The 20,482-nt window shown below is 43.5% G+C and overlaps 1 protein-coding gene across 6 annotated transcripts in view; it reads right to left on the reverse strand.

The window, feature by feature from the left end:
- Positions 1-20,482, reverse strand: part of LRRTM4 (leucine rich repeat transmembrane neuronal 4) — a 405,463-nt gene that overhangs the window by 16,908 nt on the left and 368,073 nt on the right. The gene's annotated exons all lie outside the window — the stretch shown is intronic.

Consider the following 20,482-nt stretch of genomic DNA (forward strand, 5'->3'; position numbering starts at 1 on the left):
TGGAATAAGTCTCAGGTAAACTGCTCAACTTCAGTCTCGAACTGCTGTTCCACAAAATCTTTGCCACCAATCCTGACAGTCCCCCTAGGTATACCAAGGTTCAAAAATCCTACAGAGAACTTTGTCTGAATCTAGAACAAGCCTGGATTAGGCCTGGAGCACTGAGCAGAGTTCATCTGACAAGATGAGGGGGTGTCTGACTTCCCTGATCAGTTTACTGCAATTTCATGTTCACTTTCCTTCCCATGCCAGAGAGAAACTGTTTCCGAACCTCCTTTATTCACTTCCCACCAAATCATGCCAGCAGCTTATGTAACTTCCACAAGGAGAGGACACAGGCAAGGAAGGAAGGAACACATAGGGCCTAACTGAGGTGCAGTCATGGTGCAGAGCCCTGCCTGAAAGATGTCAAGGTCAGACCAGGATCTCTCAGGATACACAAACCAGAACTGCAGCAGAGAACCTACAGTGCAGCCAGAAAGAGACTGAAAGAGAAAGAGACAGAAAGCACAGGCCTGAGTTGTCAGGCAGAGAATCACCAAGTCCGTGCCTGTCAGCTTTCCCAAGGAAAATGAGGAGAGAGTATAGGGTCAAAATCTTAGGAGGGGGTATCACCTTGTCTCCATCAAAAAGGGAAAATCTTTGGTTGGGTGTGCACTAGGAAACCACTAATAACCCATAGCTTTAAAATGCTGTACAAAACCAACTTTCTGCTAAATAAAGTACTTTATCTCCCTTGACTTTCCCCCTTTTCTCTTCTTATTTTCCACTTTCCCTTCTGGATCCTGATGTGTCTTTTATTTATGAATATCAAAGTTAATTTTCCATCTTTTGCCTGTTGGCTAATTTGTCCACCCTTTTCTCCAAACCTACTTCCCTTATATTTCTTTAAATTATTTTTCCTTTTTTGATCTACTCTGCCTACTTTTGCTTTATTGCTTTGTCCCCATCTCTCTACTTCCTTTCCCCACCTTGATTTCTCCCCACGTAAGTCAAAATCCTACGAGCTGATGTGCACGTGTGGTGCCCTGTGCCCATGTGGCTTCTTGTTTGATGCATCATCATCAATGGAAATATCTGTCCTCATGGATCAAGAAGCAAAATCAGGGTCATCATGCCCCTTCCTATCTCCCAAGTCCTGTTTGGATGGGCCCAGAGCACAGGTCTTGCGACCTTTCACATACAGTTGCTGGGAGGAAGCTGGCGCATAAGCAAGTGTCAGAATGAATTTGCAGGTTTCGCCTTTCAAATGCAAATGAGTTGACAAGGACAGTGAACAGCATGTGCTATGGTTGCCACCTCGGCCAACACTGAGGATTGAACAAGGACCTCTCAGGCCAAATGCAGAAATATCTACAGCTTCAGCTAAGGAGACAGGTTGTGTAACTGCATCAGACTCACATTTTCTGTGGACTGGAAACACCATGCACCGTGACCGGTGCTTTCCACATGCAATTGTGATACCGATTACATACTTTACAGGACCAGCTCCCGTGTGCTTTAAATCACAATTAATATTTGTATCTATTTATTAGATTGCATCTCGTCAGTAAAGCATGAGAGAAGACGTGGTCAAAGTAGAGGCTGCAAATGAGAGTCAGGGGTCACAAATTTCAGAGTAGCAAAAACTCCTTCACGTCTCATATTTTCAAACGGAAGAGCAGGATCCCAGCCAGTTGGAGAGGGTGTCTTAGCATGGAAAATGTTGAGAACCGACAGCCTAGAGAGTAATTCAGGATAAAAAGCACTATACTATCAATTATCATGGTCACGCTTCATGTTAAGTTTCTATTTCTATTTTGTAAAGGGTTAATAAATGGTTAATAGATATAGTAATTGGTAATAGTTATAAGCTATAGTTATAAGCTACTATAACTAAGTTATAGTTGGTACAGACGTGAGTAGTATGCGTTGGAGAGGGTCATAAGCACATTAGTGTAATAGATTATTAAAAGCCATGCTTATAAGGCTACTTATGGGCTTGCTGAACAATTGACGAATCATTTATTAAAATAATAATAATGCAATATACTTTCATAAACTATTTATAATATAAAAACTAGGCCATTATGATTTTTGTTGTCCATCCTTCCTTGCAAAAGTATATTACAGGTTACAAGCCCCCATATAGGATGACCAGATAGCAAGGGTGAAAAATCGGGACAGGGCGGGAGTAATTGGCACCTATATAAGACAAAGCCCCAAATATCGGGACTGTCCCTATAAATTCGGGACATCTGGTCACCCTACCCCCATATAACATCATCTTGTTAGAATGCCTGTCAGTTTAATGGATACGATATGCACACTGGAATTCTATTCTTTCTTTCACTGAGTCATTTCTGAAGATAACTAAGGGAGTATCTGTCCTACCAGACCACAACAGTACCTGCCCCTTTAAATGCAAACCTTTCACTGGATTATTTAACTGGACACACTACTCCCAATATGAGAGGGAAAGTCATGAATATCCCACTCTTCTGTCTGTGGGCAGATTTCAGCTTTTCATCAGTAAGTGAAATGGTTTCCCTATAGAAAACTACTGGAGAAGAGAAAATCTTTTAAACCCTGTTATTGTTCCTTGGATAAGGTATTTCTTTTAAATTGCTTTATATTTATTTTATGGAGTAACTGTTGCTAGAAGAAAAGAACCTTTTTCTGGGAAGTATGATGAGAGAGGCATGGCAATTTTTCACGTTTCACTGTGGAGGAGGTGATAGAATAACCAGATATTTATTTTATTCTGAAAGTCATTGATACTGCTGCTATCACTACTAGTATAATTTCCCTTATGAAAGAGTTCTATAAAATTTAAAAGGGATGAAAGGGTGATGTTTTCAACGGTACTTAGAGTCACAAGGCTCAATTTTCAATTATATTAAGGCATCTAAAGATGCAGAAAGGCTCCTTGTAAAATTTTCAAAAATGCATAGGCCCCATTTCCTCATAGGCACCTAACTCCCATTGATTTCATGTTAGGTTAGGTTCCTGAATAACTTTGATGATCTGTCCTGGGCACCTAATGGGAGTTAAGTACCTAGAACTTTTGAAAATCCCACTAAGCACCTATCTGAATCTTGAGCTCACACGCACACCTTTGAAAATCTGGCCCACAAGTCCCAAAGGACTCCTAGGCCAAATTTTCAAAGTACCTCATTTTCAGTTTCCATTCCTACACCTAAATATGTGATAGACTGTCAAGAGCTCAGCATGTTGGTTGCTAAGCTCTTTTGAAAATCTGGCCACAAATGCTGCAATAGGAGCAGCGGGGTGCTAAGCCCTTGTCCACACCTGGCTCTTATTTTGGGGCCTAAACTGAGCCTGAGCTGTTTTGAAAATCTGTCTGATGAGCTCTTTCATGCCTAAAGACCAGATTTTCAAAGGTATTTAAGCTCCTAAAGATGTAGATAGATCGGCACCTAATGGAATTTTTTCAAAAGCTCCTAAGCAGGTCAGGTGCCTAACTCACATTTATTTCAATGGAATTTACATGCTTAACCTGCTTAGGCATTTTTGAATATCCCCTAGCATCTATCTGCATCTTTAGGTACCTAAATTCCTTTGAAAATCTGCTCTTCAAGCACTTTTTCAAAATCCCTCTATGACTTTCCCCAGGGCGCAATCTGAACTGTTGGACTACTGCATCCCCTTAGTTCTCCAGCCTGACATGCTATTTAAAATGCTTCGCTGAGGAACAGCAGCCCCTCCAGGATCTGCTCACTCACAGACACCAGCATGCAAAGTCACTCCCAGCTGAATCAATGAATTCTGTGCCCAGCCATCCATGAATTATATACAGGGAGACACCCACACACCCCTCAGCCCCAGCCTTGCTTCCCAGAAATGCGCATCTTGTCCTGCTCAGTAGACCATTGGACAGTACAAGCTCATCGATAGTTTGTCTTTCCAACAATGGGTAATGATTATGCAGCAGGCTTGTTGACCTCAGTAGGGATTCTCAAGCTCTTCAACCAAAACACACTGGCTTAGATAAAACCATAAAACAAGTTTATTAACTAAAGAAACAGAGATTTTAAATTATTACAAATATAGATGCATATACGTCAGGACTGGTTATAAAAGGATAAACATGCAAGCTAGTTCATAAACTTACCAAGGCGAGTAAGTTTAAATGCGAGAAAGGAGTTTTTCTCACCAACAGCTGCAATACATTTCACAGGCTGCATCTTTTCCCAGCCTGGGACCATTCCCCACTTTTGTTCAGTTCTTTGAGAGTCATTGTCGTCATCGTCATGAGCAGAGAGATGGAAGGAGGAGAGGGGTGAGGTGAAGGTCACGGTCTCTTATTTTTTATACCCTCTTCCTCTCTTTGAGGATTACCTCCCACCGAGGTACAGACAAACAGTCTCCTGTGTACCTGAGGTCGGAAGCATTTCTGAGAAGAAATGTAAATTCTTTGTTTACACTTCCCCATTGTTCAAGAATGAATGGTTGTTTAAGTAAGTGATAGCCCACTTGTCTTTGTTGGTACCTGTCTGGGGTTGCCAGTGCGTCTTTGTCTCTGAAATGGTTTGTGGGCGTTACCCAGACTTACAAAATATTTCAGTAACAATCATAGAGTAGAATCTCTTAAATTTGATCTGTAGTGATGTTACACACATTTCAGGAAGGTGACAACATTCAGCAGACGATGAGTTTTCAAATGATACCTCACAAGGCACACTTCGTACAAAATATAACCACTATATAAAAGTGGTGAACATGGGGTAAGGGTGTCACACCCATAGTAGAGGGAATCTCCTTTGCAGTGTTGTGTATCAAAAGTAGCTCCACCAAATTCAAAGGAATTGCACTGGTGTAAAATTGGTGTAAGAGAAGAATAAGTCACATAGAATTTAAAAGAAAACTATATTCCCTACTATATAATTCTACAGGTTGATTTAAAATTCTGTAGAAAGGTTAATCTTCTCCATCAAATACTATAGAGTTTTGCCCAGAAAGGCTGCCAACAGAGCCCAAAACAAATTTCCGTCTCCACAGTCCATCTCAGCTCTACAGCTGCAGAAGGTACTGAACATCCCGGGAGATTCACCCCATAATTTCAAGGGTAATGACCACCCCTGTGAGAGAACACAATCCTCCTCATTGACAGAGATATGGTCTTTACTCTGCCCAGCTACACTGCCCTATAGGGCAATCAAATATAGAGGCAGGGAGCTCATATGACACCCCCATACCCACCGCTTGGGCCAAAACTTTGAAAGGTCTCAATTCTGCCTTCTTCCTGTTCTACTCCTCTCATGGTATTGCTCTGCTACCTACCCCAATAAAGGAGAACTAACAACTTAAAATGCCTTGTTCAAAAATTTTAAGTAACACTTCACTTTCAAACGCCTGAACAGCAAATGTAACTTTTCTCGTCTGCACAGTAAACACGGGCATTTTTATCTGTTTGAATAATCAAAGTGGTGCTTTCCGTGCCTTCTTGGTTGCAAAGATTTTAACTGCTTCCTGAAGGTCCACCAGCTGGGCCAGCTCATGCTCTATTGAGATGGTTGCAAGGCCGACCAGCCTCTCCTGTGTCATTGTGGAGCGTAGATGTGTTTTGATAACTTCAGCTTGGAGAAGCTGCGTTCTCCACTGGCAACTGTTACAGGAAGCATTCGAAGTATGCGCAGAGCAACAAAAGCATTTGGAGAGAGGGTGGTCATCTTATTTGTGCACATAGATTCCAGAACAGCCTTTGGAGTTGATCCTGCTGAAATGTATCCTGAAAGGGCTTTCAGTTCATCACCTAAATCACTCGCATCAATATTGCGCATGTCATCATGTGTCAACACTGTCTCTCGTGCCCTGCATTGCTGGTGTAGGTCTTCTTCAGGTATAGTGAGGAGTTTTGGAATATCTTACAACATCCCAGATATACTGCTGTGTTCCTTGAGCTGCATGAAACGTTCTTCAACTGACTGTATTGCACAATCTAGCACCTGGTTAAAGAATTCAACTTTGAATTGTTGTTTGGGGTCTCTTCTGGGATTATCCTGTGCCCCGTAATGAAAATGTCTTTTTCTTCAGTGACTCTTGTATTCTTGAATGGGTGGGAAAATAGCTTCAGTGTGAAGTTCCTCTGCCAACTTCTGTGCACTCTTCAGAACATTTTGAAATCCCTCATCTGATCGGTAAGACTATAGGTGGGACTTTGCTTTGTCCAGTTGTTCCATTGCTCCAGATATCTCAAGGTCAACCCCTTGGAGTCTCTTGCTTACAACATTTATTTCAAACAGTATGTCATGCCACAACACTAAGCCACACAGAAATTTGAACTTATGTATGTTTCTGGTGATTCCATTTCCCTCTGCCACTGTTCTCCCATGAACAGTTCCTGTCACAGTATTATCCTCCATAATGGCAACTATGGCAGCATCTATCTTCCCAATTTGGTGTTTGATAGGCTTTATCGCCTCCACTCGACTTTCCTATCGTGTGGCACACCGTGGTTTCAGTGTCCGAGAAGATGTTCCCAGACGTTGCTTCAAAATTTGCCACTGATGAGTTGATGCAGAGAAAAATACATCGATGCTTTGAATAACATTAAAAAATTCAGCAGTCTCACTAGAAGCTGATGCTGCATCACTGGCCACCAAGTTCAATAAATGAGAACTGCATGGGACAAAAAAAGCTCAAGGGTTTAACTCTTGGATCCGCGTCTGCACTCCTCTGTTCTTTCCTCTCCTGTTGGCACCTCTCATGTCAGCTATCACAAATCCCATATCTTCCAGCTTTTTAAGAAGCACATTTGTCATACCAGCTCCTGTAGTATCATCAATGTCAATAAATTCTGGAAAATGCTCTCTGACAGTCACCATTGCAGGGACATTTTCACTAGGTTCTGGCGTTGTTACAAAACACACCATTAAAATCATTTGTTCCATATGGCTGATGTCAGGCGTACAGTCCAGAATAACGGAGTAATATCTTGCTGACTTCAGATCTGCCACAATCTTCTGCTTGACTTTTGTTGCCAGTAAATGTATGATCTCATTTTGAATGGTTTTTCCAAGGTAGTGGTGTGTGTACATTTCTTGGGTGGTGACTCTTCTTAGATGCTCCTGGAGTACAGAATCAAACTCAGCCATCAGCTCCACAATTTTAAGGAAGTTTCCATTGCTTGGCACATACGGCTGATCTGAAGTGCCACACAGTGCTAGGTTTTAGGTAGCAAGCATTCTCACAATGGCAACGAGGCTTTTCAGAACATTTTGCCAGGAAAGAGACTCTGATGCAATCTTCTCTTGATGCTGATCATCTAGGGTAGCCTTTAACCTTAGTCTCATCTCAAGCTCTTTCCACCTATGGAATGCTCTCTGGTGATTTGCTGCCTTCTCATGGCATGCCAGATTTTGCCAGTCCTGTGTTCCTGTAGAACCCAGTGTGGCTGGAACATTAGACTGGAAGAGTTTGCAACAAAAACAGTATGCAGCATTCTGGGTTTTTGAGTACATAAGCCATGGCCTCTCCACTTTGTCACCATTGGAGATTTCATGCCAGTAATGTGTTGGATAGAAACTTCTATTTTCATTGTCTTTGGGGAACACAAAGTTTTTCACTTGCTGTGGCCCATGCAGTACAAGGAAGTCCCCCAGGCTACTGCTCAAGTGGGTCCACAGTCCTGGATCATCTAGACTTAAGGAACTAAACTCCACAGCAGCTGTTTCTTGCACCTCCACCACACCCTTCTCTGATCTACACTTTTCTTCAGGAATGTGCATGGTTACATCCATTTGAGATGGAGATAAGGATGATGCAGTAGCTGCCAGGTCACCTGCACTCTGACTAACTGGAAGATCAGGCCTCTCATAGAATCATAGAATATCAGGGTTGGAAGGGACCCCAGAAGGTCATCTAGTCCAACCCCCTGCTCGAAGCAGGACCAATTCCCAGTTCTCTCCTCACCACTCACATCCTCATTGGGGCCAGAAGGCTCACTGTGAATATTTGTGTCTATGTATCTCAGGAGAGCTCCTTCCTGCTTAGATAGAAAAGCTTCCTTTGCTTTCTTTCTTTTTCTGAATGCTGCCCCAGAGGGGCGTTTTCTTCTTTCACTCCTGACTGCTGTTCTGTGTCAGCTATAGTGGCTATCAACACTCAGTTGAAGGGGACAAATAAGCAGGCTGGTAGCAGGGCCTGAGAGAGGGAAGATATCAGCATCTTAAGGGCCTAACTGGCTCCTACTACTTCAGTTGACTGCCTGTTCTCCTCAAGTGGGTTCAGGGAAGCAGCAGGAAACCAGAAGCTCCCTGAGAAGCTGGTGTTAATCAATCCAGGATCCTTGGGGTGATAGAGAGGTACATAAGAGGCTCCTCCTCCTCTCTCTCCCTGCAGCTGCTTCTGCTTTCTGTTATTCCGTCTCACCTTTTCTCCTGCCTGCCTGTTATGTCTCTTGTGCCCTCCTTCCTCCAGCACAGCACTCCCCCATCTCTGTGCGTCTAGAGCAGAGAGAATACATATGCACCAGCAGCAGACACAAGTTTCTACACTCTGAGTCCTAATGGTGCCCCCCACAGTCTGGCACCTGAGGCGGCCGCCTCAGTTCACCTAATGGCAAGGCCAGCCCTGAGGGCAATCAGTCTTTTGGGGAGAGTCTCAGACGTGGCACTGAGCACGCCCAGGGGTCCCAACGGGAGGTAGATTCCTCCCAGCTTGTCTGTGGTGAGACTGAATAGACTGCCTGGCCTACAATGGTGTGTCTGTAAAGACTACTGCAGTGGTTGAACCAGAAAATCCCAGCACTGCTAGTAGTTAGTCTGATGCAACTTGCATCCATATCTATATCCTACCTCCCTCACAATTTCAGCAAAAGAACGTATGGGAAGTCATAACCTTTCCCCTCCCATCTGATGGTTATTCCCAGAGTCAAGCGTACCCCCATATTGCATATGGGAGAGAGGGAGCATGATCTACATGGGGCTACTCAGGGAACAGGGAGATCCTTTATGCGAACATTGGTCTGCTAAATAGAATATGGACCAGCATCTCTGACCTGGTGTGATACCCTATACCCCATATGAAGGTAACATCTGAAAACTCAATCTGCTGAACCTCATTGTCCTGTTAAAACGTGTGTATGAACATTGCATTTGGAGCGAGGAGATTTTGCCATATGATTGTTCCTGAAATGTGCCGTAGTTCTGGGTAATAGACAATTTTCTCAAAGACAGAGGCACGCTGGCACGTCAGCTAGGTGCTAAAAGGCCGTTACCTGCTTAATTGGAGAGTCACCAGCAGGGGAGTTGTAAACAAGAAATTTACAATTCACCCGAAGGACAGGTTGCACTCACATATGCCATGGAAGTGCCTGACCTCATGACCCAGCAAATACTTTTCCAGTACAAAGGGTCAGAGTAGAAAAAGGAGAGAGACAGTGGCCTCCCCATCACCTCTCCTTCCCCATCTCTACTCTTGGCAGCAAGATCGTTTGAAAGACATAGGGATACCATTGAACTCGGGGGAGTGATCCTGGCCTGGAGGTTTTCCAGCCAGTACAGACTGTAGAAAGCTTTTGGGTGAGATACACCTTTTTGATTAGGAGCCTTGGTAACATTTAGGAATTAGCTTGTAAATCTATCTTTTTATATCTTTTGTAACCAACTCTGACTTATATGCCCTATCACTTAAAATCTATCTTTCTCTAGTTAATAAACGTAACTATTACCTAAATGATAAACTTGTTTATTGTTTTATCTACACCAATGTGTTGAGTTGAAGTGTTTGGGCAACTGCCACTTGAGACAAGTTTGATGCATATTCATTCTTTGTTGGAATGATGAACTAATTATGAGCCTGTACGGTCCAGTGGGCTACTGAACAGTACAAGATGTGCATTTCTGGAGGGCAAAGCTGGGACTGAGGGATATGCAGGTGTCGCCCTGTATCTATTCATACATGGCTATGCATAGCATTCATGTACTCAGCTGGGAATGACTTTGCATGCTAGTGGCTGTGAGAGATCAGAGCCTGAAGAGGTTGCATCCAAGACTGGAGAGTTAAGGGGACAAGCAGTTCAGGTTACACCCTGGGGAATGTCACTCCTGGTTCTGGTGCAAAAGGGCTGGGATCTGGCCACTGCTGGCTGGATGAAAATCCTTCCCCTACCACCACTCGATGGCACTTCCCAGTGGGTAAGGGTTGGGGGCAGAGAGTTCCTGTGCCAACTTCCCCCCAACACCCTGACACAGAGAGCCTGCCAGGAGAGCGAGAGGGTGTCAAGAGCAGGGAGAAAGTGATGTTTCGAATGGGAAGGATTGCAACTCCTTTCTGCCAGCTCACAGCTGGAGTATGGTCCATAGCCAATTCTCATAAATTAAAGCAGCCCCTATGCTGCTCTAATTTATGCCACAGCTGGAACATCTTGAGAATCAGGTAGCTTTAACTGGCTCTCCCCAGATTTCAGCAAAGAACTGCTGCTAGCCCTATGTTTTCATGTTGGAAATGACATCAAGCAGAGACTGGTAGCTTAAGTGGAGCCTCTGTGAAAGATTCCTTATGGCATTTGAAAAAACAAGCACATCGCTTCTGTCGAGGAAGAATTATGACAATAAGGGAAAAGGTAGAGTTGTTTTTTTCGTGCAGCGATCATAAAGATGGCAACCTGTTCCATCCATTACTCACAATAAATATGTACAGTCTTTAATATGAACATTTGATAATGCTGCTGCCACAGTGACAAATGAAGGCTTTGGAGAATGAGTGAAATAAGTCTTTGTCTAGTATTAAATATTGGCTTTCCATTAGATATGCTCAGAATTTATAGCATGCAGGAGAACTACCCAGAAACTGATGGTTTCTTTAAAAGTTTTAAATACTCTTGTAAAGTTGGACAAGGAATCTGCACATGGAGAGACCCCTCCCCCCCCAAAAAAAGAATTCTTAAAGTTGCAAATGTGACTAAGAATGCACAGCATTCTGTCCCCAAGATCGGGATAGGTTCAACTCCGAGACCATGACAACTTTTGCCTAGAGATTCAAAATATTACAGGAAAGGGAGGACTGGGTGACTTAGAGGAGTTGTTAACAAAAGAGGTAAGGTTTTCCTTCTACGCAATACCGGTTTGAATCTAACCTGAACATAGGCTGATCAAACAGCAAGGGCTGCTATGTGGCTTCTGTGAAATGAGTTGATGGGTCTCAGCTGATCTGAGTAAACAGTTGCCCATAAAACTGCCCCAACAACTAGCATTAATTAATCGAACCGTGCTAATGAATCTAACACATTTTTTGAAACCAAGAAGCAGCATCACAACAGATAACCGAACACAGAGCCTTTCACCTCAGGTTCCAACCCAGTCCCAGTCAGCAGTGAGCAAAAGTAGCTACAGTGACCAAGATTTTGGGTTGTGACTTGGGATGCAAGGTTCAAGTTTTGGGTGCTCACCTTGAGACTCCTGATTTTACAGAGGGTGGCTGCTGGGGACTTCAAAAATGAATCGACTCCTTTAACGTGTCTCAAGTTGGACATCCCAACATGATGCAGCTTTGGCATTCTATACGGCAAAAGGGGTTAATGGCTCTCCATCCAGTCCCTACAGGAATGGTACGCACATCACAAAGCCCACCCGCCACCATCACATTCACTGCAAAGTGGCACCACTGCAAACCTCCTTAGTACAGACCGAGCCATGCAAACTCAGCTGTCTCCTTATACTGCTTCCCATGGTCTGAGGATCAACAAAGGGGTCTGGTCTCTGAAGCTTCCAGTCAAGAAATTCATAAGTTAAAGGGGGGAAATGACACTGTAAACTAAGCAAGAGTTCAAGGATTTGTTGTTTTGTGGTGGTGTTTTTTCTTGGAGAGACTGTTTTATATGCCAATTTCCTCTGGGACGGGCTCTTTCTGATGAGGGAGAATAAAGAAACTACAGGCACTGCAAATCATGTTTGCCTCCTTCCTGCATGCAGGAGGGACCTCCTCTCAGCCTTCATGCCTCAGCGGGACTCTGTTCATGAGAAATTACAAGAGCTTAATTGCCTCCGCTTGCTCCTAGCAGTGAAATCAGCGTGCACGGGCGCACAAACATATTGAAAAGCACGTTAATCCGACACCATAAGAGAGAGCTTTCCCTCTTGACGTTCACACGTCACCTCTCATTAGCACTAAAGGGAGCTGTGTGCCCACGCTGAGAGGAGACTGCAACCCCACGGCTTCCAAAAAGTACCGATCTATATGACTCACGTTGGTGGTGAGGGTTTATATAATCACCAGCTTCACTGAAAAGGATGGGAAATTGCAGAGTCGAATAACAGGGAAGGGAGCGTGGGGTCTAGTGGTTAGAATAGATCACTGAGAGACAGGACTTCTGGCTTCTATTCCTGGCTCCGGCAAGGAGTGTGGTTTTAGTGTCTAGAGCCAGGGAGTGGGAGTCACAATTTCTGGCTGTGGGTGGGAGTGTGGTCTATTGGAGAGAGCAGAGCATCAGGACTCCTGGTCCGATTCCTGGCCCTGGGCGGGAGTATTGTTGAATTGTTAGAGCTGGGGGCTGGGAATCAGGACTCCTGGAATCTATTGCTCACTCTACAGGGGGGGCATGGTCCAGTAGAGACGGCAAAGAGCTCAGAATCAGAACTCCAGAGTTCTTTTCTTGGTCCTGGAAGATAGTGTAGTCTAGAGCAGTGGCTCCCAAACTGGGGTTCGCGAAACGTTACAGGGGGTTCTCGGAAAAAAAATCCTTAATGGCGGACAGAGTTGTCCCTAGGGCCATGGGCAGCATGGGGCCAGCAGCACGGAGCCCCTGGACTTTCAAGAGCTAAGCAGATCAAAGCAAACGTATCTATCACACTGAAGAGATTTTAAACTTCAAGACTCCTTATAAGAATGGAAAGGGTGGTGGATATTTTTTGCTGTTTTTAAAATTAAAGAGGCAGCTAGTATTCTTTTAAAAAATTATTATGAAGAAAAAGTTTAAGCTTTGTTGTAACGTGTGTTCTTTGCCTGTGGACTGCTCAAGACCTGAATGGTTGTGTAGGAGGAGCTCATTGAGTTGGCTTCTTAAATACCTTCATGCTGTTTTACTCCTTGATGATACAGGAGCCTTGTCATGTAACAGGCTTATTCAAAGTGATACAAGCTACAAAAGTGAGATCTTGGAAGAGTGTTGCCATTTTCATAATGTAATAAAAATACTGTAATGATAAATGATCATTAATAAGTAGTGTGTAATAAGCATGTCATAAAAAATATATTTCCAAGATCACTGCTTTTATAATTTATACTCAGGTAAAGGAGAAAATCCCTGGAAATATTCATTTTTAGGAGGGGGTTCGCGAGACTTGACATTTTAGTGAAAGGGGTTCACAGGCTGTTAAAGTTTGGGAACCGCTGGTCTCGAGGTTAGAGTAGGCAATGGGAAATCAATACGCCTAAGTTCTATTCTTATCTTCTGTACAGACAGTATGCCTGAACTTTGGAAATTACTTCATCGTCTTTGTCTCTATTTATCCAGCAATGAATAGATACCACTACTAACCTACTCATGTATTTTAATAAGCCCATTAGTGTGGTAATTAGGCACTATCTAGGAGTGCTGTGAGTTTTAATTAAGGTTCATAAAGTGCTTTAGAAATACAAAGTATTAGAAAACTCCCCTAGACTTTAATGGGACCAGGATTTTCTCCGAAACTGAGCATCCCGCTTAAAATGGATGTTTGTAATAGTGGCTTCTTATTGCCTTTGAACAGATTACAAAAATGGCAGTCAAGCAAAACAAAGGGGAAAAACCATATAGGAAACAATATTAGAAAATGGATAAAAAAAACTTCAGTTCATGCCTTATTCATGTTCTATAGACACTGTGGATATCAGAGATCAAACACGCAGAAAATTAATGCAAGATTGTCCAGCATTGCAGGCAGGGATATTTCACAACAATAGCATTGCTTTTTTAATACTCTCCAGAAAACAAATGACTTTTTCGTTCCTCCAGGCAAGTTTTACAATATGTAGGGAAATCAACAGGAAAGACACTCAAAATCCTCACGAAAATTGAAAGAAAGATCGGTCAGAAAATATTCTCAGCTTAGTTATCTTTGAAGCAAAAGAACCTTGAGCATACCCATTAAGTTACTCTATGAAAGCAAAAGGAATAAAAATACTTATTGAGTAACCACAGTTTACATGGCACTTTAAAAAGACTTAGATCCTGCCCCATTGAGATACAGTCTAAAGCCCCAGTAATGCATTGTGTAGCATGGGAGCCAGCTGAGGAGACCCCCTTTGAAGCCAATAGGGTTCTGGGCAAGTTTAGCAGTCAACCTTGCCATGGCACTATGTAGGATCGGGGCCTAAACTACACCGCCAAATATAGGTCAGACATATAGATATAGATTTTCTGAGCTCATTCAGCTCAGCAGAGATGGCCGAGGGCTGTGAGGGAGCTGGCTGGGGCTGCCTGATTCTCTGCCCCAGCCCTAATGCAAGTTAGAGCAGCCTGGAGGTTGCTCTAACTAGTGCCATTTGAAAACATTCCCCTAGTGACCATCTGCCAGGTAGGGATAGCCAGAGCACATGGGCTTCTAGCCCATTCCTCTTCCCCAGCCTTCCCCATCACCTGTGCTCAGCATTGCTGGGATGGAGTGGCTATGTTGACTCTACACCTCCTGGGACACCTCCAGACCAGGAGAGTTATGGGCCATCTCCAGTCCCTTTTCTCTACCTCAGCAGAGCGGACCAGAGAATCTGGCCAATTATATACTAGATGTATCAGATAATTAGGTTCTTTTTCTTCTGGTATGTTTTACGCTCCTCCTCACCTCCTCCTGGTAGGGATGATTTAAGCCTGACAATGTCCCTGGAAGGATAACTTATTTTCCTTTCATTATTATACATATATATGCAGGTGGCTTGCACCGTATCTAAAGAGACACGTTACAGGGAATGCAGTCTGGTGCTTGGAACGGGCGATTTTGAATAAAAACTTCTAGGTTCTATTCCTGGCTTGGTTACTGACTTGCTGGCCACACTTAGGGCAGGGGACAGCACCCCTGGGCAGAGAGCAAACAGAAGCCCATGAATCATTCAAGGTCTTAATTGTGGCGCTGGCCTTCTGCAAAAGGGGTGAATTTTATCCTCTGTGAATTGTGATTACTGATAAGTAAGAAAACGATCACAAAAGAGATCAGTATCGTCATCAGGAGGATCAGAGTCAGACTATCTGCTTACTGGCTATGAACCATAACAACCTTATTACCTTCTTTCCCTATTGTAACAAATACACAACACTCTGTGATGATGCGGCACACCACAGACACTCAGACCTTAAAACAGACATCGGGGACATAACTCAGATCTTACACCAAGCGCCCAAGATCCCCTACCACTGGAGCTAAAGAAAAAGGCCCAGTAGGAAGCTAGCTGTATGGAACATATATTTGGCACATTCATTCTGAAAGGCGGTGTGGTAAACGACAGGAGACTGGGATCTGTGAAAGCAAAGGCTTGTGTTCTATTCTCTGCCAGAAGTGACCATGTTACTTACTTACTTAACTTTACTTACTGTAAAACGGGGAGATCAATAATTGATTGCCAGCCAGGGGAGGGATATGTGTCCTTCAGTAATAAGGTGTACAGGAAGAATTTAACAATGGTCTCTCAAAGAGGTGAGTCTTTAACTGATGGTCTCCTGGCTCCCAGATCTTTTTGAAAGTAATGAGGGAATTGTAATGAATGCTCCATCTGTTTTGCTCATAAAAAATGGAAAATTGACTATATTGTGTAAACCTGCCTAGGAGCCCGAGACCCGCTCTGAAAATCAGGAAATTTTCAGGGACATCTGGTCACCCTAAAGTATAGGACCTTGCACATGAAGTTCAGCGGTTCTGATCCTATCCAGCAGTGTGAAGTAATGCACAGCGTGCTGGCTCATTACACTATGTGGATGATATTTTGTGTAAACCTAGCAAAAAACAAACAAACCCTCACAGCTCTTTTAACACAATCAACATTAATACATTTATCTGCAAAGCAGCTGCTGGATGCGTAGACCATTATTGTGCTTGAGCTCAACAACAGTGATGGATAGTACATGAAAAGGACGAGGCTGAAAGGATACTGGAGAAGAAATGAAACCTGTCCTGTGAGCCCTACAGGCACTGAAAACACAACGAGCTGCTGTTGGAAATGTCTGCAGCACACGTGGACATGGGACACTGTGCTTGACCAGCCTCTAAACTAGTCAGGCATGAACTGAATAGTCTCCAGCTACTCTGCAATTTTCCAATTTGTTCTGTTTGGGAAAGGTAACCCTTGTGTGTCAAGAGGGATCGGCAAGGAGGCTAAGCAATACAACTTTCTGTGTGTGTGTTGTATTAGTTTGGTGCATCACTGGAGTGGTGGAACAGGAGGCCATAGCTGTTGTTAACCTTCCGCAAGGGGTCTCTCCCTTTTTCAGGTTTATACTAGTTACAGCCACCTAGAACAAATGCTCAATGTCGAGTTTCACCTGTAAGATCAAGGCAATATCACAATCAGGTCTCTAACGAGGAAGGTGTAACAGACTGGGGGAAAAAATGGAAAATAAATAATCCCTCTCAACCCAAATCTATTGTTCTTATTGTAGGGCCTGGAGGCCGGAAACCAAACGGAGGTTCTGTTGCACTAGGCAATGCTCACATGTTTAGTGAGAGACAGTCCTTGCCCAGAAATGCTGACGAGCTAAGTAGAAAGCACAAACGAATGGGTGGGAGAAAGGAATACAGCAAGCGAGCAGGATATCTAGGATTTGCTCAATCTGATGCACAGATTGAGGGCCAGATTTTCCAAAGAGCTGAGCAAAGTGGGGACTGAGCTCTGTTAAAAATCTGGCTCTAAATGATATCCCCAAGTTCACACAGGAATTCGCTGGCAGAGCCAGGGACTAAACCCAGACTGCCTGAGTTCCAATCAGTACCTTAACCACAAGACCATCCTTTCTCCCGTTTCTGATGCATTTTTTGCCCTTGGCAAAAAATATTCAAGCTGACCCTCCGAACTTCTGAACCAGGGGTTTGTCTATTGCTAGTTGCCGCGTATTAAGACATATGCTAAGCAAGTATCTGTATTTTCTCTCTTCATCTTCAAGATTCTGAGTCTTGAAGCAGAGCTTTCACAGCTGAGCACCAAGGAAGGATGTCCATTTAACAAGTCCGATGGTGCTTCATCCCAGGTGCAACACAATGTTCACATTCCACTGAGGGATTTAAAAAAAAAAAAAAAAGAGGAGGAAACCTGCCAAATCTCTGGCCTGAATCCTAGGAATCGGTGTACAGCCCAGATTGACCAACTATGTGCTGGTGATATCTGTGGAATGCTGGGGTACAGAATCCTTTTCTCTCTCCAGGTCATGGAGCAGCTGCTACTGTAGCCCTGAGGATGCAGCGAACCCCTTAAGACTGCCTACCCTGCTGCTGAATGCTAGAAGGTACCCCCCAAAATTGGAACATGACTCAAGGCCAATGATGAACCTGAGAATGGAGCAGGGTGCAGAGAACAATCCTAAATAACAGCAATGTACTGCAGCTAGAGGAATATGAGAGAACAGTGGGCCTGATTCTCAGTTACACGAAAGCCCCTATCTCCTACTTTGGAAACATAAAATGGTCATAAATAGCCTGTGGAGAATACCCCCCGTATAGAGGGTCTCTCCAGTCCACTGAATGCATCTGATGAAGTGAGTTGTAGCTCACGGAACCTTATGCTCAAATACATTTGTCAGTCTCTAAGGTGCCACAAGTCCTCCTTTTCTTTCTCCAGTCAACGTTGAGCTGGTGTAAGGGCTCTACATCATTTCTGCTCCCAGCCCAGGGTGGAGGGGAAAGATCAGGAGTGTGCTTAGAATGCACTGCACCATGACCCTTCTTCGTTTCCCAAGGGGCTCCATAGGGAGCAAAGCAAAGCCACAGAAGCACTGAGGCTGCTCTATCTTACACCAGGCACTGGATGGAACCCTGGATGACCCCAGAATACAGAGATGCAAAGGTGGTTAAAAGATACCTCCCCCACAAACAGGAATGGAGTAAGTTAGAACCAGGCCTGGAAATTTCACCATGTAGGAGAAAACAAGAGATTTAAAGGATCAGTAAATGGGTGAAGTGAGGAGTTCACAAAAGAGAAATAGTGAATCCAAGGGAGCCAATTTATCTTTATGATTTGCACTGTGTACAAAGTGTAAGTGTACAGGCTGTTTCTGAACATCCTTCTGAATTGTATATAATAGCCTGGTCCAATTAGTAGCAAAATTGGTTCACGGGATTATTGCACATTGCAATAGCTAAATGATAAACCAAGCCCTGCACATGGGTGAATTGATGCATGAAACAATTCAGAATTACTTTGTTACCTGTATAGCTACAAATTACACTTAATATGTCTTCTGTGCTGTAATACAAAGGAAGGGGACGTGTCGGGTAAGATGAACATGTACCAGGTTCATACAATAGGCAGGTAAATTCGTGGTCTTACATAGGAGAACAATGCGTTCAGCTTGCCTCATCTGGGTCCTTTTAAGGGGAAGGCTAGCCAAATTGTAGCTACCCTCCTCCCGCTGCATCCAATGGGGTAAATCCTAAAAACAGTGTTGGATTATGGTAAATGTGAAAGGGCAAAGAGGTAGAGATGAAAACATAATTAGGGGGCAGATTCCCTGCCCTACAAAACAAGCAGAAGCTACCACATCTAACCAGTTGTGGATTTCCCTGGCAGAGCGGAATCCTCTGTGGACATGGAGATAACTTCTACGCCACCATCTCTTGCAGGCCCAGCCTGGGAGGCATATTAAGGGCAGCCATTACGAGAGTGTGATTTGGCAATTTCCTCCCTGGAAATTATCAATTATCAGCCATCATAATTTAGGGCAGTCCTCAGTCTGTTTTAACTCATACCAGAGCCAGTGCAGTGTGAGGAATGGATGGTATGGTCCCATGGATAGGGCATGGGTCTAGAATCTAGGAAACCTAGATTCTGTTCTTATCTCTGCCACTGACCTGCTGTTGGGTCTTGGGAAACTCACTTCACTTCTCTTCTCTGTTTCACTTACATATTTTGTCTTGTCTTTTTGGACTGTACAGTACCTAGCACAATGAGGCCTCTCAGTGCTGCTTCAACAAAACAAAAAATAATCGCAGCATTGCAGTGCTGAGCAGAGAATCAGAAAAAAAAAAAACCACCCATCTCTGTCATCTTTTTGCTGTGCCAGGTGGATTCCAGTGTATAAAAATATAAATAAAAACACAAGGCCAACAAACATCAGACAGTTTTCGAAAGTTCAAGTGTGGTAGTAGCTAATATCCAGAACGTAAGTAGGGAATACTCTAGTCAAATTCCTACCCAAAAACATTGTGCTAGGATTTTGCAAAATTCTATAAGGCATGCACTCTCTCTAGAGGTTGTACCCGAGTACCCACAAAGTTAAATAATGGTATATATTTCCAACAAGACTAAATAAATGACAATACTTTGCCCTTGTACAGCACTTTTTATCCAAGGAGCTTAAGTGCTTTTGCAATTATTCATCAGTTAAGCCTCGCAAACCCACCCCTGTAAGACACTTAAATATCTTCATCCTCAACTTGCAGACGGAAACAACAGCGGTCGAAGGACTTGCCCAAGATGGCTCGGTGAGTTAACAAACACGTACAAACCCATCAAAGTGCTTCACCCCCACTTTACACAGGGTGATGCTAAGGCACAAAACAATGAAGCGATTTGCCAAAAAGTGGCTAGTGACCTTAGAGCGGAGCTAACCCAGGTCTCTTGTCTCCCCATCCCATTCATAGAGCAGAATTAACTGAATTGTTGAACTAACTGAATTCAACAGGATGTTCTACAAAGGCACTGTAAATTGTTTGGATGGCGACTGTCTCTAACAACGTGAACTACAGTGCCGAGCACAACAGAGCTTTGATTTCAGAGGTGGCTTCAAGGAGCAACTGTAATTCAATGCTAATGATATCATCATCTTTGGGGCAGAGACTGTCTTTTAGTTCTGTGTTTGTACGGCACCTAACACCACGGGGCCCTGGTCCTTGACTGGAGTTCCTACGGGGTACTGCAATTCAACCAACAATATCTACTAATATTTTGGCCTCTGTCTGCTCCTTCTCATGTAAGTGGAAACATGAGAGGATTATTTAAGTGTCCATTCGTTTCCCTGGTAACTACCTCTTTCCCCCTCCCTCTTACTTACCCTTGGATAAAATAAATAAACTTTACAGCAAAACAGAAAAAGTGACCAAAAAGTTACATGGCACTAGAACCTTAAAACTTTTGCACTGGCTCCAATGAAGACATGATACTTGTAGCTATAATAAGTGTCACATAGCCCTCAGAAACCAGTTATAAACAAACTAGCTAGGTAATAGGAGGTCAGGCGCATGTCCGTAGTTCTAACAGCTGGTTGCCAACCAGACAATCGTTGACATGGTTACCTTTACACTTTTTCTACAGTACAGGTGGGGACTGCATTCAGCTGGAAAATGTTACTACAATGTAACACAAT

The sequence above is a fragment of the Lepidochelys kempii genome, chromosome 26 (genome assembly GCF_965140265.1).
Source record: "Lepidochelys kempii isolate rLepKem1 chromosome 26, rLepKem1.hap2, whole genome shotgun sequence".
NCBI classification, from domain to species: Eukaryota; Metazoa; Chordata; order Testudines; family Cheloniidae; genus Lepidochelys; species Lepidochelys kempii.